Here is a 14,819-nt window from a genome sequence, read left to right as displayed (position 1 = left end):
TCAACCAGTGCAGCACAGGCAACACAAGTCCCAGGAGAGGAGGCAGCCCAAACAGAGCTCACTAAAGACATATTTTGCAGCTAACTCTACTGGACCAAACTGAATGGCCTCCAGCACAGCTTTGTAAGCTGTTCTTTTCCAAGTATGAAGTATTTGCTAGCTACTCAAGGCATCAAGACAGGATGAGAGATAAGATATCCTGATGCCTTCAAGAAGTCTTAGCAAGTGATTCTGGCTTAGGACTACTGACATTTCTTTTCTCCATTCTCAGCTTCAAAGTTGTTCTGCTGCACATAATCTTTCCCTCCCTCTCTTCACCGAAACTTTTACTCCTCTCTCTCCTATCAGCCTCCATGAAAGTAAATCAGTTTTTCACTTACCTTTTAGCCACAGATCACTTGCCTTGTAGTCATACCAGTCCACCCAAAACAAAGGAAAAGTATCCATTAAAAGATGCTTCTAGCTATTTCCACCTATCCTTTCTTACACAGCACTCCTGTGTTTTACTGCTGGTTCAGGGAGATTCAACTAGCTCAAAATTTGCATTTATCAACACAGGCCTCAAAAAAACCTACTGTTTTTCCTTACAAAGAACTGAGACAAAAGATCCCAAAGCCTCTCTTCTTCCCAAAAGAAAGGGTTGTCTTCTTAAATACAAAAAATCTTCCTAGCAACTCACACTAACTCAAACCAAGCTGACCCAACAACCCATTGCAAACTTAAGAACACTAAACCTTCTCCCACCAGCCCTCCAAGGCTCACCGCCCTTCTCTGGGCTCCTGGTGGGCCTGTACTAATTCACAGCAGCTGTAGCTTGGATCCAGTTTTCTCCCAGCTGATGCTGTTTCAAGTCAGCTCATACTGAGATAACAGAGCTTAGTAGATGACATTAGTTTTCTGACTAATATGTTTCTTCTTTTGAAGAAAAACACACAGTGTCAACCTTAAAAGGGCTTTTTCCTGATTTGCTAGAGAAAAAAAGACCAAAAATCCTGCAGTATGGGGATCCTTAAGGGAACCAAAGCAAGCACCAGTTCCTGCCCTAGGACAACATGGTGTTCCCCTTTACTGGGAACACCACGTGGAAGGAACTACTGTTTTTCCTTACAGAGAACTAAGACAAAAGGTCCTAAAGCCTCTCTTCTTCCCAAAGGAAAGGGTTGTCTTCTTAAACAAATACTCAGAGGTAAGGACATATCAAAATTCATCCCAAATGAAGAAAACAGTTTAATCTACACTGAGACAGGAATTTGTTTCTCACTGAAGTCGCAGGATCTAAGTGTGCAAGTTTCTCAGAAGCTGACTAACAGGATGACTGAGTCTAGAAACACAGACCCTTAAAAGCCTGGTGGTAGAGTTTGGATCTATGTTAGTAAAGCAATGCATACTGGCACTGCCCTGAGCACTGCTTGTCCACAAGGCTGTTGTGCAGCTGGCCAATACAGCACCCTAATAAACTGAAGAGAGGTTTTAAAATTTGCTTGGATAAAAATTGGGCCACAGCTAAAGGACATCACCAGAAGTTTTGCTTAGCAAGGATCTGGATGACTGAGATTTAATAATGGACGATTAGAAAAGCATTGCTGCATTTCAACAGTTTGAATAGTGCCACTACAGTCCCAGGGAGAGCAATTCAAGTTTGTGTGAACCAGTACCAAAGGAAAACTGTCTTCATGAGTTGAGGATTGACCAGTCAGCTTTCACACACAGCATTAAGCTTTACATTTGCCATGGTGGATAATGAATGATAGAAGAAATTCTCTGTATATTGAGAAGTTACTTTTCACCTCTATTTTAAAATTATTTTATTTATCCAAGATTACTTGTGGGAGAAATTAACAGTTAGTCAAACACATTTTACTTAGTTGCAAAAATAATAAAGAACTTTTTAAAAGGAGAAAAATGAGAGTACCAAATTGACTTGAATTTATTTGACTTGAATTTTCTTCTCATATAGGAAAGCAAATGAATATTTATATACTGTAAAGTCAAGTTTCTAGCCACCAAAACAATGTCACCAAAAAGTGATCAGGAGAAAAGATCTTATTATTTGAATAGATTTTTTCCTTCTGTGGTACTTTCTTCTTGAAGTCTAAATAAACACTTGGGCTGCAGCCCTATTTCATCTGTTGAAAGTTTGGGGAGGCTGGCAGGCCCCTGTGTTAAAAGGGAAAAAGCTTTTCTCTTGGTGAGCAGCAAGAGTAGGGCCCTGAGGAATTGGGGGAGAGGCTTCACAGCCCAAAACAATCACCCATTCAGACTGATTAAGATGAGACACCATGGGAAGACATTTCCAATGCTCCCCAGCTGCAGCCAGAGGAAAGCAAGTAGTTGCAAGCATACTGCAAAAAGGAGCAGAGACCTCCACCCTTATGAGATATACACCATAAAACACAAGGTAACAGTGCCCAAGGGAACACCACCTGAAGTCCTAAAGCTGAGGCATCTCAAGCTCTTCACTGGAAATCAATTAACCACCAGTACAAAGTGTTTGCCTACACATGCTTCAGACAGCCACATGGTTCTGTAAAGTCTCCGTCTGCGAGGTGTGGCTCTCGATCTCCCTCTCTTTGCATTGCAGCAAAAATTAAGAGGCACTTCAAAATTCAGAAAGATTATCCTCTAGCCCTTCTGGGACGTGATTGCACACCCAGCTTCAGAGGAGTGGTGAACATCAACAGAAAAGTGCAGGACAACAGGGAGGACTGTAGGGCTGTGACTTCCCAGCCTGACTGGGCAGCAGCTCCAAGGTGCCCAGGACATCACCTGGGAGATGCTGCTGGCAAGCCACAGCTTTGGCAAAACAGCCACAACTGCTGCTTTTTATTGTGATTCAAGACTGACCCAGGTGGTACCACTCGTGCCAGCCAAAACCTTGCTGTGACCCAGCTTAGGTTTCAGGTGAATGAGAGCTTGGAGCTGTTGTGGATTTTTGTGTAAGATGACACTCGGGGATTGTAGAACAAATGGCATTTTTCTTCTTGAAACTTCTTCTTAATTAAAAAATTTCAATAGGAGTTTTCCCTCCTAGTGTCAGCTAGATAAAAATGTTGTGAAACAAACCCTTCCAGACATCAAAGCAAGAGTGATTGCTTCTGGGTTTCAGACCAAGGCTGAAACTGGATCCAGACCAGTACTTGCAGACATACTTTGTCATTTTTGAGAGCCATTGCCCAATGTGTTTTCCCAAGGCCTCAAGCCTCACTCCATATGAGCTTCATCTCTCACATTCCTCCCAGTGGCCAATCCATTGTTTGTGAGCATCCTCAGTAAAGCTGCTGTAAATAATTCACACAACCCTCAGCCAACCAAGGCTGAGATGGTACCACCAAGGCCACGTGAACATCTCAAGCTGTAGCTGTGTTACTCTGCATGGGATGTGAAATGAAAAATAAAGCCCTGAGCATTCCAGTCATACCAAGTGTGCTCCTGATAGCACTTTTAAACAAATTTCCACAGTTCCAGGGACAGAGCAGAACTGGAGTCTGTCTGCTTCAATTTAAATCTGTCCCTGAATGATGTCCATGAGTTAACAGGGAGAATTACAAGAGAAGGAACAAATAAACATTACAAAAAGAAAAAGAAAACCAGACTTTTTAAACACTCAGATGCCTGCATAGTTCCCAGGCTAAGCACCCATGTGTTAAAGAAAAAAAACCCAATCTTCTCAACAGTGCACAAGCTCTAGCAGCTCTGAGACTGTGTAACCTATTTGGGAATCAGGTAGGGATTTATGGGGGTGAGGGGAGGGGGAGAGGAGAAGAGTAATCCCTGACTTGTTCCCATGATCTGTGCCTTGCAGGGCACGTGGTCTCAGGCCTTACAAAAGGTTGTCTGTAGGCACAGCACCCACCCCATGTGGGCTGATGCACAGGTTGTCCTCTCCAGAGAGGTGAGAAACCACCCGAAAAGTGCTTTTGTCTGTCAACAGGGGCACCTGGTGGTGTGGTCAAGTGCAAAGAGCTTTGGCTACTATAGATGAAGCAGAGGTCTGGCTGCTACTGTTTTTTAGGACCGTTTCTGCCTTTGCTTTCTACTGCAGCAAGGGAAAGACTTGTGTCTTTGTATGTATGTACCTCAGCCAAAGCCATTCCAGTTTTCCGACAATGGCCCCATGAACCCATTTGTGTCCACACTTATGCTGCTGCCAGACAAACAGAAAGTCCATGTAGACCCTCTCTCCACTAGGAGCCCAAGTCTGCAGCCACCAGTTACCGGTGTCAACATACAGTGCTAAAACATAGCAAGTCCCCAGCAACTGACAGTAGGTCACTCTAGTGGTATCTAACTTGTCCCACAAAAAGCCATCTAGGTTCCTGTTTGGCCCAGATATCATACTTACGTGGTTCAAATTTATGCCCACGTTTAATGCAGGAATGTTAAAGATTGAGTGTAATTTGTGTTTGTACTTCTAATAGCTATCTAGAAAATATTAGACAAAGCCAATAAAAGGAAAAGCTTTCCCCTGTCTCTCTCCTGAAACTCCTCTTCAGCTTAACCCAATTTTCCAAGTCACTTAGAGGCCTTTAAATAAAATGAAATCCTAATGATGTCGCTGCCATGAATAATTAATTGTACCCGTACAATCTCTCAAACAAAATCCATTCTCATTAGATTAGAGGTTTTCTCAAGACACACGAGTTCATTATGGCATTTTTACATCCTTCTTGTCTCTTACGTTTCTTTGTCTTTCCTTATCTATGTCTTTTCTTATTTGTGTCTGAGACACAGGACTCCATCACCTCAGAAGCCTCCAAAGCAACATTCCAATACCCAGGGAAGAGAGCTCCTATACAAGCAGGCACATGGTGGCAGGAGTTTGAGAGCCCTGTCTGCAATTTATATGCAGCCCAGTGAGGTGGAACGTTAACTGAACACTCCTGTTTCCAGAGTCCAAGGACTCTATTTGAAAGGTTTACCCCTCTCTGTTAAAAGCTCTAAACCTTGAACAGTTTAAGAAGTATGGTTCAAGTTTAGTGTGAAATCTTTGTTAAAGCTATTCTCAGTGTTTCAACATACAGGAGGTTAAAGAGTATTGCTATTCTGATATTAATAACCAGGCATCCATCTCTTTCTACCCAGCTTTCTTTCAGATTAGTAAGGATAACAGGTGAATTCAAGGATAGAGGATCATAAGCACTGCACAAAAGAATTGATTTATCTACGAACATTTTGGTAGGCAAAACTTCTAAGACACTCAGAGCTGCATTTATTCAAAGACCAAAGAAACTATTTTAAAGTATAATAGAAGTTATTCACAGTATCCTTAGTAATAGCCTTTGCCACAAGGAACAAATCTTCTGATCATACATGACCCAATTCAAACTGCTGGCATCCAATATGTTTTTTTCTTAAGCCTCTGAGAGTCCAGGCTCACCCAGTGGAATTTTCTTCTTTTGAAAGTGATGATAGTATGAGGAATGAGAGCTCCCTGAAGTCTTCAAACCAACTATTATTATTCTTTTGGAAGAGGCATAAAAATAAAGTCCAGATCACCAAGAGTCTTCAGGAATCTAATTTTACTTTTCACAGAGGCAAGCATTACTTTCAGTGCTGAGGACAGATTCCAAGTCTGATAACTACACTTCATCTCTTACATGTGCCCTGTGACTTCAGTGGGATATGGCATCATAAAATGGTTTAGGTTGGAAGGGACCTCAAAGATCATCTAGTTCCAAACCCCTGCCATGGGCAGGTACACCTTCCACTAGACCAGGCTGCTCAGAGTCCCATCCAACCTGGCCTTGAACACTTTAAGGAATGGGACATCCACAACTTCTCCGGACAACCTGTTCCAGTGCCTCACCACCCTCATAGTAAAGAATTTTTCTCATATCTAATCAAAAGTATTCTCAGATTAAAGCCATTCCCCCTTGTCCCACTGCTACATGTCCCTGTAAAAAGTCCCTCTCCAGCTCTCTTGTTGGCCCCTTTTAGGTACCGGAAAGCTGCTCCAAGCTCTCCACAGAGACTTCTCTTCTCTAGGCTGAGCAACCCCAGCTGTCTCAGCCTGTCATCATAGGAGAGCTGCTCCAGCCCCCTGATCATCTTTGTAGCCCTCCTCTGGACCTGCTCCAACAGGTCCATGAAGTTTCTGTGCTGAGGACCCCAGAGCTGGACTCGGTACTCCAGGTGGGGTTTCACAAGAGCAGAGTAGAGGGGAAGTATCACATTTCTAGACCTGCTGGTCTTGTATGGCATTGCTGCAGCAATACATTATTGCCCTGCAACTCTGGATGCCTCCTCACAAACTGCAAACTCTGAAAGAACATGCTGGTAACAGGGTGCTGGATCAGAGAACTGAAAGGGAACTCTGCACTGTAACGGGATTCCTCAAGCACCACTTTACACCTACCTGTGGTCTTCATCCCCATCACTCTTCTTGGGAAGATACCACTTCCATGGCTAGGAATCATCTTCTGGCCCAAATTTACTCTTGGAAATAATAACCATTCCTCTTTAGGCCAGTTTTGTTCTTCGTGCTACAGAGCTGTTCTTCCTGACAGAATTTACTTCCTTGATGTGTTCATAGGCAACATTCATCATTTCTCAGTTTTCACTTTCTTAGATGATTTAAATTCTCCTGGTCATCCCGGTGTCTCTTTCCTCCATTCCACTCCACTTCGGAGATTATTTGTGGTGAAAATGAGAGACTGGAACTACACACAGCAATGTACATTAACACTTTGAATAGGGGAGTTAGTAATTCCTACCCTTCCTGCCAATTCCTCATTTGAGGTACCTTAAGACATGAGGATTGTAGATTTTTTTTTCTGGTTACTTTGTACCTATGACTCCCTGTAAACATCTGGTCATGCACCATGCCCTACATGCTCTTCCTTTGCTGTTTCCAAGTGCTATGCTTTTGGTTTGTAAGAGTAATTCTTGTTATCACCATCCTCTTCATATTGCTGGTGCCTCATAACTTCATGTCAGTACCAAGTTTCACTGGCACTCCAGGGCCTGGCCACAGACGTGCCCTAGGAAGGCTAGGGGGACTGTAACCACGGCATATAACCTACCACTGGAAAAGCCCATGGGGAAGGGATGTTACCCCATTACCATCTGACTGCCCATAGTAATCCATCCTTAGAAACACTGCTAGTTTTTATTCAAGATCATTAGCTGAACTATTCAGTATGAATTCTCCTCGGGGCTATGTTTAAAACATGTCTCCAGCCCTGTAATTCCCCTGTCAGCAAAGCTTCCCATTATCTCTTCTTTATCTAGCTTTTGTATTCGTCCCTATCTTAACCATCTAAACAAATAAATTGTCTCAAAAGACCACAAAATCTGGTCTGCCAGACACAACACAGTTTCACGTTCCAATTGTCTCTCCAGCACTTTCTAACAAAGCTTTCATCTTTATTCAAAGTCGAGGCAAGTTCTATACTTCTGATGTCAGCAGCTCCAAGACACCTCTAGCGCCAAATCCTTGAGCTCCTTAGTTCACCTTGATCCATTCATTCCTACTCACAAAGTTTGCTCTCCTGAAATAAAGCACCTTAGTCTTATTTAACAACCTTTTGATTTAAAAGAACCCATGGGCACTCAGTCAATCCAAGCAGCTTGGTTTGATTTTGACAATCACTTCTTTGGTAACATCCTTGCTGCTGGAGTCTGTAGTACTGATAACTCCTACTATGACTAGTGAAAAAATCTGCAAATTACTGGACACAAGACTATCTGGACCCTACTAATCCTAGATACCTTTTTGCCACCTAGATTTTACAGATGAAATTTAATTATAGAAACCCACCCCTTTGTAAATCTAAGGCTGAGTATCTGCAACCAGGACTCAAAGCATTATACCAGCAGATTTTTTCTTTTACCATTCTTCCCATAAGTATTTAATCCAAAGTGTGTCCATTTGACTAGTGTTATCCCTTTTTCCTTCTTTGTCATACTGTGAAAAGAGAATTATCATCACCTTTAGCTTTATTAGTCTGTCCTGAATAGTGCACCTCTTTGAACACCAGACTTTCTTTTATGATCTCTGTTCCCAAAGTGTATTTGCAATCCCACTGAGATCCTTCACCAGTAGTTCATATGACTTTATTGCAATGTTAATTACACATTTGTGTTAATATCCTGCTGGCCTTGACATGACAGTTGTCTTTATAAAAAACTGAAGGGTCTGTATATTTATACATTATACTGCATATACATATGCCCTGGCAGAAAATCAGACAGTCTAGGCCCCATAATTCCTCTTCTACGCATAAACCATCGTGCAGCAGATTCTGCAGGTGTATGTGAGTAGGCTGTACAAACTGAGCAGTAGCTCCTTGGATATACATGTGATTGAAGGTGAGTGCTTGTATGTCTTTGTGAATATACAGAGTGAGTCAGTCTGTTATCCGCACAAGGAAGATCACTATAGCTATTAAATTACAGTGGGCAAAAACATTAGTGTAGCCATTAAAATCAAAATCAAATTGATTTTTTAGATGATCGTTATCCATGTATGCAATTCCAATTTTTCCTCTTAAAAATGGAAAATTCTACACAGACAGAAGGGCAGTGCAATAAACTCTATAGAAAACTTAGAAAATCAGGGTAAATCACCCTTGGTGCTCTTTGACCTAATTTCTTTATCTTCCAGCATCACAAGGGCTAGAGAATATGAAGTGGTATCATCTGCATTGTGGATGCCAAGGCAACAGGCTCTCTCTCTCAGCTTAAGGACAAAGTAAAATCTCATGGTATCAACAAAGCTCTCTGAAACCTGTTTCAATTATGCTAATTGTGTTCTCAAATACATGATTTGAAAACTCACCCATCTTTGTGATCTTACTATTGTTTGTACTGTTGGGACACTGCAGACCCTTAGTGATGGACAATTGTATCATTTGAAGGGAAAGACCCTCCCCAAGAAATGTAGAAACAGTTTAACCTGGTATCTTATGGGGGACATGCTTTCACAACCTCCACTTCAATTAGTGGCATTTTATACTGCCAAACTCTTCACAATAGCCCCAGCACAATTTAAAACCATTGGCAAGCACAGTTTTTGAACTGGCATGGAACTACCAGGAGAGAAGAGAAGGGCCAAGGGAAAAGCAAAGATTTTCCTAAGTGATCATTCAGTGTTTTTATACATCACAAAAGCCAACTTCCAAACAGAGCTTTTCTGCAGCAGCTCTGAATGCACAAAAGTCCAGGGTCTTTGTCCACATTAATAGGGAGGCTCTAAAAGCAGAATGAGGCAATGTGATAGCCAAAAAGAAATCACCCTGGGTATGTACTATGGAGTGGAAAGAAAATACAGCCACTGGATATTTCTTATCAAAAGAAAAAATTAAATTGCATAATTTATATATAATTGCATAATAACCTATACAAGTTCTTTAGCTTGGCTGACAAAAAAAGTCTGGTATTATTTCCCTTCAATAAATATTAAAACTCTACCTCCTTCTTTAACAGACATCAGGCATTTCAGAATGTTTACAAACACACAGCAAAGTGGAAGAGACCTTCCCAACAGTTTTTCCTCACAACATACTCCCTGAGCTTCACCATCTGTTTTTCGCCACTGCCCATCTTCATGCTACACCAGTCCCTCAGATACAAAGCAATGCCAAAACAAGAAAAACAAACTTTAACTGTATGGTTATCACACTGACCTATGCCTCATATTTTACACGTGGCAGCTCCTCAAAGTGCAGTCACAAAAAGGGGCGTGAAGTAGGTACAGAGAAAAATGAAAGGAAATTTGGATCACTCTAGATACACAAATAAGCCAAGGAAGAGGGAAACTGAAGGATATATGATATATATTTCACATACAAGTAAAATTATGCATTTCTGTAATAGCTCGGATAACTTTGGGGCCAGATCTTTGTACAGTGCAAAACTGCACAAATCCACCCAGATTATTAACTGGCTTCATATGATATGCAAACACCAGATGAAGAAAAGGAACAACTGTTTTAGGGTTCTGCCTACCTTTTACTCTTACATGTTTCCGTAGAAATTCGACCTCAACATGCTGTCCAGGCCAGTTAAGTGCCATAAAAGTGTGCATTCCTAGTTCCTGAATAGGAGTTTGGAACAATAACTATGGTCCCATGAGACAGAATCTTTGACAGCAATGTCCCCTTAAGATATTGCTGCTGAACAGTGTTCTCACGACATATCATGCTGCCCCCCTCCATTGTACCAGTTGAGCTTCTCATGTGCCTGTGCTGGGAACGAGACCAGAGAACTGATCCAGTCTTTGAAACCCTGTAAGCATGACTACCTCTACAAGCTTCAGCCCTTGCCTGGTGCTGTGCTGTGACACTGGGTAATGTCACCATCTCCGCAGATCCTGTCACCTAACTTAGTAAAGGGCCTCAAAAGCCCTCTGGACAAGGCCATAGAAATTCCAGCCCTCACCAGAGGAATTCAATTGGCAAAGCAGCAGTAAGAAGGTATCAATTGTCCTCCAGAGCAGTGCCTGGGAATGATTCAGATGAGTTAAGACAAACGCTTGCTTCAGCAATTAAAAAAATACTTGTTCTGGAAATGGATCCATACATCATAGCTATTTGCTAGGACCCACGATGTCTTTTGCATTACATCTAACTGGTAAGAAAATTAATTTAAGACATATCAAAACCAAGTCATGTATAATCATCTGAATTATCAATATTCATGCTGTAACTTACGTATTGCACTGCATCCTTCTGGCCAAAAAAATTCTTTTAAATCAACAGCATTGGAAAACTAGCATACGACTCAACAAACTGATGATTCCACATTTCCCAGAGCCTACTCTGTGTCACGTAATCTCGAGGCTGGGTTTTTTCAACCAGATGAGGACAGCAGGGTGCCTAGCTTGTTACAGCACTGCTTCACCAAGCAGCAGCATTACCACAAGCATCTGAATGGGAGAATCTAGCGGCTCGGTAACAGGCAAGCTACAGACGCGGCTGTTCGGAGGCAGCCTGGAATATGAAGCCCTCGAGCCAGAGAAAAGCTGCAACAGCGGGAGCAGTTTAGCAGCTCCCTCGCAGTACTTCGTCCACTTATCTCAAGCAGGACTCACGGAGTGAGCGAGCCCTCATGCCAGCTGCAGAACTCACCTCTGCTGAGGGTACCGCAGGAGGGTTTGTGTTAGGGATGCTTTTTTGAAAGGAAACCTACCCATCCTTCCCTGGCAGCATCAGCTATCTCCTGAAGGTGAATGCCACACTCCTGCTTGAAAGGAGTCTTGATAACAGTGAAAAGAAACACCTTTTTAAACACAGAACCTCTGCTCAGCACGTTCACTAACCACAGTGACCTGCTGCTGCGGGACAAGCACACAACAGGCTTTCCCTGTACACGAAGCGAACTCGGGAGCGCCGTCCGCGGCCCAAGCGGCCCTTCCCGCTCCGTGCCTCCACCTGCAGGGCGCAGCGAAAGGCTGGCCCGCAGCCGAGCCCCGCTAGCCCGAGCCCCGGTAGCCCGAGCCCGAGCCGCGGGAGCCCGAGCCCCGGTAGCCCGAGCCCCGCTAGCCCGAGCCCGAGCCCCGCTAGCCCGAGCCCCGCTAGCCCGGGTCCCGCTGCCCCCTCAGGCCGGGCGGCGGCGCCATCTAGCGGCGCGTTGGAGCAGCGCCGCCGCCCGCCCCCCCCCCGGGCTCTGGCCCTGCCCTCAGCACCCCCAATTACCCCGTCACCAGTGACGTGCTCTCTTATTTTGTCTATTACTCATTTCCTTAATTATTCCTGGCTGACAAATTAGAGCGTCAAGTGGCTCACCGGCTATACAAGCGGCTCGTTTATTTTTACAGCAGCGCATTTTCACATTGCTGAGGTTATTTTGTGGCTACAGTTTAACCTTGCACCAAGTTACTAAACAAAACACTGCAAGAAAGCCACCCAAACACGGTAACTTTAACACAAAGACGAGGTTTTGACTTTCCTGCCCAACCAGCAGTCTTTCTAAAGCCAGAAAGAAAATATGTGCATGCACACACAAAAAACCCCTCAGATTTTAAAATTTAACGTATCCACAACTCAATTTATATCTCTCTCGTGAACTCCTCACATGTACCTTCTTCCTCTCTAGATTACTGCAAAGCTAGGGGAAAAAAAGGTCAACAGTCTTTCTGTAAGTTTTCTCCTACTTAAACACACCTCACAACTGTGCGAGCAAACTCCAGTTGCAGCTGCCCTGGTATAAGCTCCCTACTCCAAAAATTACCAGTAATTTTGCAGTTTATTCCTAGGACAACTAAAACTATGTGAGAATCATCCATCAGCATCGCTGACACGCATTAAGGGAAAAAAATATATATATTTATTGTTATACAGCAACATTTCCTCATGTTTAAACAAACTCTAAAACAAGGACAAACTAAACTTGATAGAGGAGAAAAATTGTCTTGGTAAAGAAGTGGAAATGCTGCTTATGTACCATGGGAATTCTCTCACTGGGCACTGTGCTTGCCTCCGCACATACAAAAGAAGTCAGCCAGTCCTAGCCTCTTTATGGACAGTTCCTTCAAGTCCTGGATGTGCTTCTCTCCTCTCCAATCAATGCTACTGGGTTGATTGTCCTGTAAATAAGTCTAAACTGCTAAGCATTCACATTAGTCACCTGGTTTCCTTCCAAAGCAAGAGCTTGCACAGACAGCTGCAAGTGAATAAATCCAGCCAAGAGGAAGAAGCTGCAGCTGAAAAGGTACTCCAGATCTAGCGTTCTTGCAGAGCCACCAGCATGCAGAATGGCCAAATGCTCTTCTTGGGGGGTGGGAAACATGATGAAACCTTATATTATCTTCTTAGTTGGACAAGCAGCAGCTTTGAAACAAACAAAGGCTGTGAGTGATAAAGTAAATCATTCCCAGTTTGCATCATCCCACCTATACTAACAAACACTGGAATCTGACAGAAGAGTACCTCACCCACAGGAATAGCCACACTGGCATTAATCCTCTTAACTTGAATGCCAGCAGCATCAAAGCTTTCCCATCACACCCTGGAGGCTTTGGCAGCTGGCTGGCACCAAACTTACTTACACCTTACTAACAAAGGTGCACCCAGCTGGGTGTTGGGTCCGCAACATCCCACCTAAACACATCCAAAAATAGGTCAGAGTCCACACTCACTGGGGTAAATTCTGGACTGCTTCCTGTCAACAGCAAAGGCTGCTAAAAATGAACTACACTAGAAAACTTTCAGTAAGTTCAGGAAACAAGCAGCAGAAAAATGACTTATCACACCATCTGATGGAAGCATCAGTCATTTTGCATCAGCTATTAAGATTACAAACATCTCCCACAATGGTTTGGGTTTTCTTCCTTCTGCTGCAGCAATAGTAAGGTAGTAATGTCTCAGATGGAAGCAAACTCTTCCTGGAGTATCAGATGGTAACTTCTTTATGAGTCACCTGAATTCAAGGGCAACAGGGAGCAACTGGAAAGCCAGTCCTGCCTCTCAATGTCTCCAAAACTAACAGTAGCACGAGGAAGAGATTGCAAGCTCACAACAGGAGAAAAAGGATCCCTTTGTCCACTATTTTGTACCCAAGAATTCTGCAGTTTGACTTAATGTTACATTTGTGTCCTAGTTTCAGCTAGCATAGAATTAATTTTCTTCTTAGTAGCCAGAAATAAGAAGTACTGTGTTTTGGATTCAGTGTGAGAACAATGCTGATAACACACTGATGTTTCGGTTGTTGCAGAGCAGTGCTTACCCTAAATCAAGGTCTGTTTTCCATGCTCTGCCTGGGAGCAGGTACACAAGAGCCAGTGAGGGAGCATGGCTAAGATAGTTGACCCAAACTGGCCAAAGGGAGATTCCAAGCAGAGTATCATGCCCAGTTTATAAACTGGGGGAAGCTATCCCAAATGGTGCCATGTGCAGCTCAGGGACAGGCTGGGCATTCGTCAGCTGGTGGTGAGCAACTGTATTGTGCATCATTTTTCTTGGGCTTTCTCTCTATCCTTTCTACCACAATTACTAGTACTAACATTATATTTCAATTTATCTCAACTATTAGACTGTTCTTACCTCACCCTGAATTTTACTTTTTTTCCTGATTCTCCTCTCCATTCCATGAGGGAGGGGAGAAAGGGAGAAGGGAACAAGCAGCTGCATGGTACTTAGTTGCCAGCTGGGGTTAAATCATGATGTGTTGAGCCAACAGTGGCATTGCTAAAGTCAATGTAAGCAGGGCTTGAGAAGTCAGTGCACATGTATGTATGGATACATATCAGTTCCAAAGTGTTTTTCAAAGCACAATAGTAAGAAATCATGCAAAGGAATAGCTGTGTGTTGCTCTTTTCATACATCTGCTCCATAAGCACTGCTGATCTACTCTGTCTCTTCACAGCAAGAAGTATTATGGATGGAATGTGCTTCACTTGTGTCTGTTTCTGACGCATCTCTAACACACCATGAAGGTATCGCACATGCTGGCACAGACTCGCTGTTAACCTACATTTAGGGAAACCTAAATGCATCTGTCATTTCAGGTCTTCCTGCAAGGTAAAGGAAAGAATTAATCACTTTTTCTATATTCAAAGTTGTAAAAGTGGGTGATGTACAGGTCAATTGAGGCACATCCTATGGTGCTTTAATCTCATGACTTTTGTTACTTTTTGTGCCAGATTTACTACAGTTCTGCATCTAGCTTTGCCTAGAACCAAGTACTATGTAACTGTGTTGTGGTTTATGCTATTGAACAGCTTCTACAAGGATACACTAAGAAAAAGCAACTATTTTCCTAGGGTTTTAATTTCTCTCCCATCATCACCTGTTATACTTCATATGCTGTTCAATTCTATACTCAAATTGCTCAGAAACATATACAACAAAGACCTCGTCTAACTAATTTTCAACAAGTTT

This window comes from Corvus moneduloides, chromosome 1 (genome assembly GCF_009650955.1).
Source record: "Corvus moneduloides isolate bCorMon1 chromosome 1, bCorMon1.pri, whole genome shotgun sequence".
NCBI classification, from domain to species: Eukaryota; Metazoa; Chordata; class Aves; order Passeriformes; family Corvidae; genus Corvus; species Corvus moneduloides.
Note: the sequence above shows the minus strand (reverse complement) of the source record.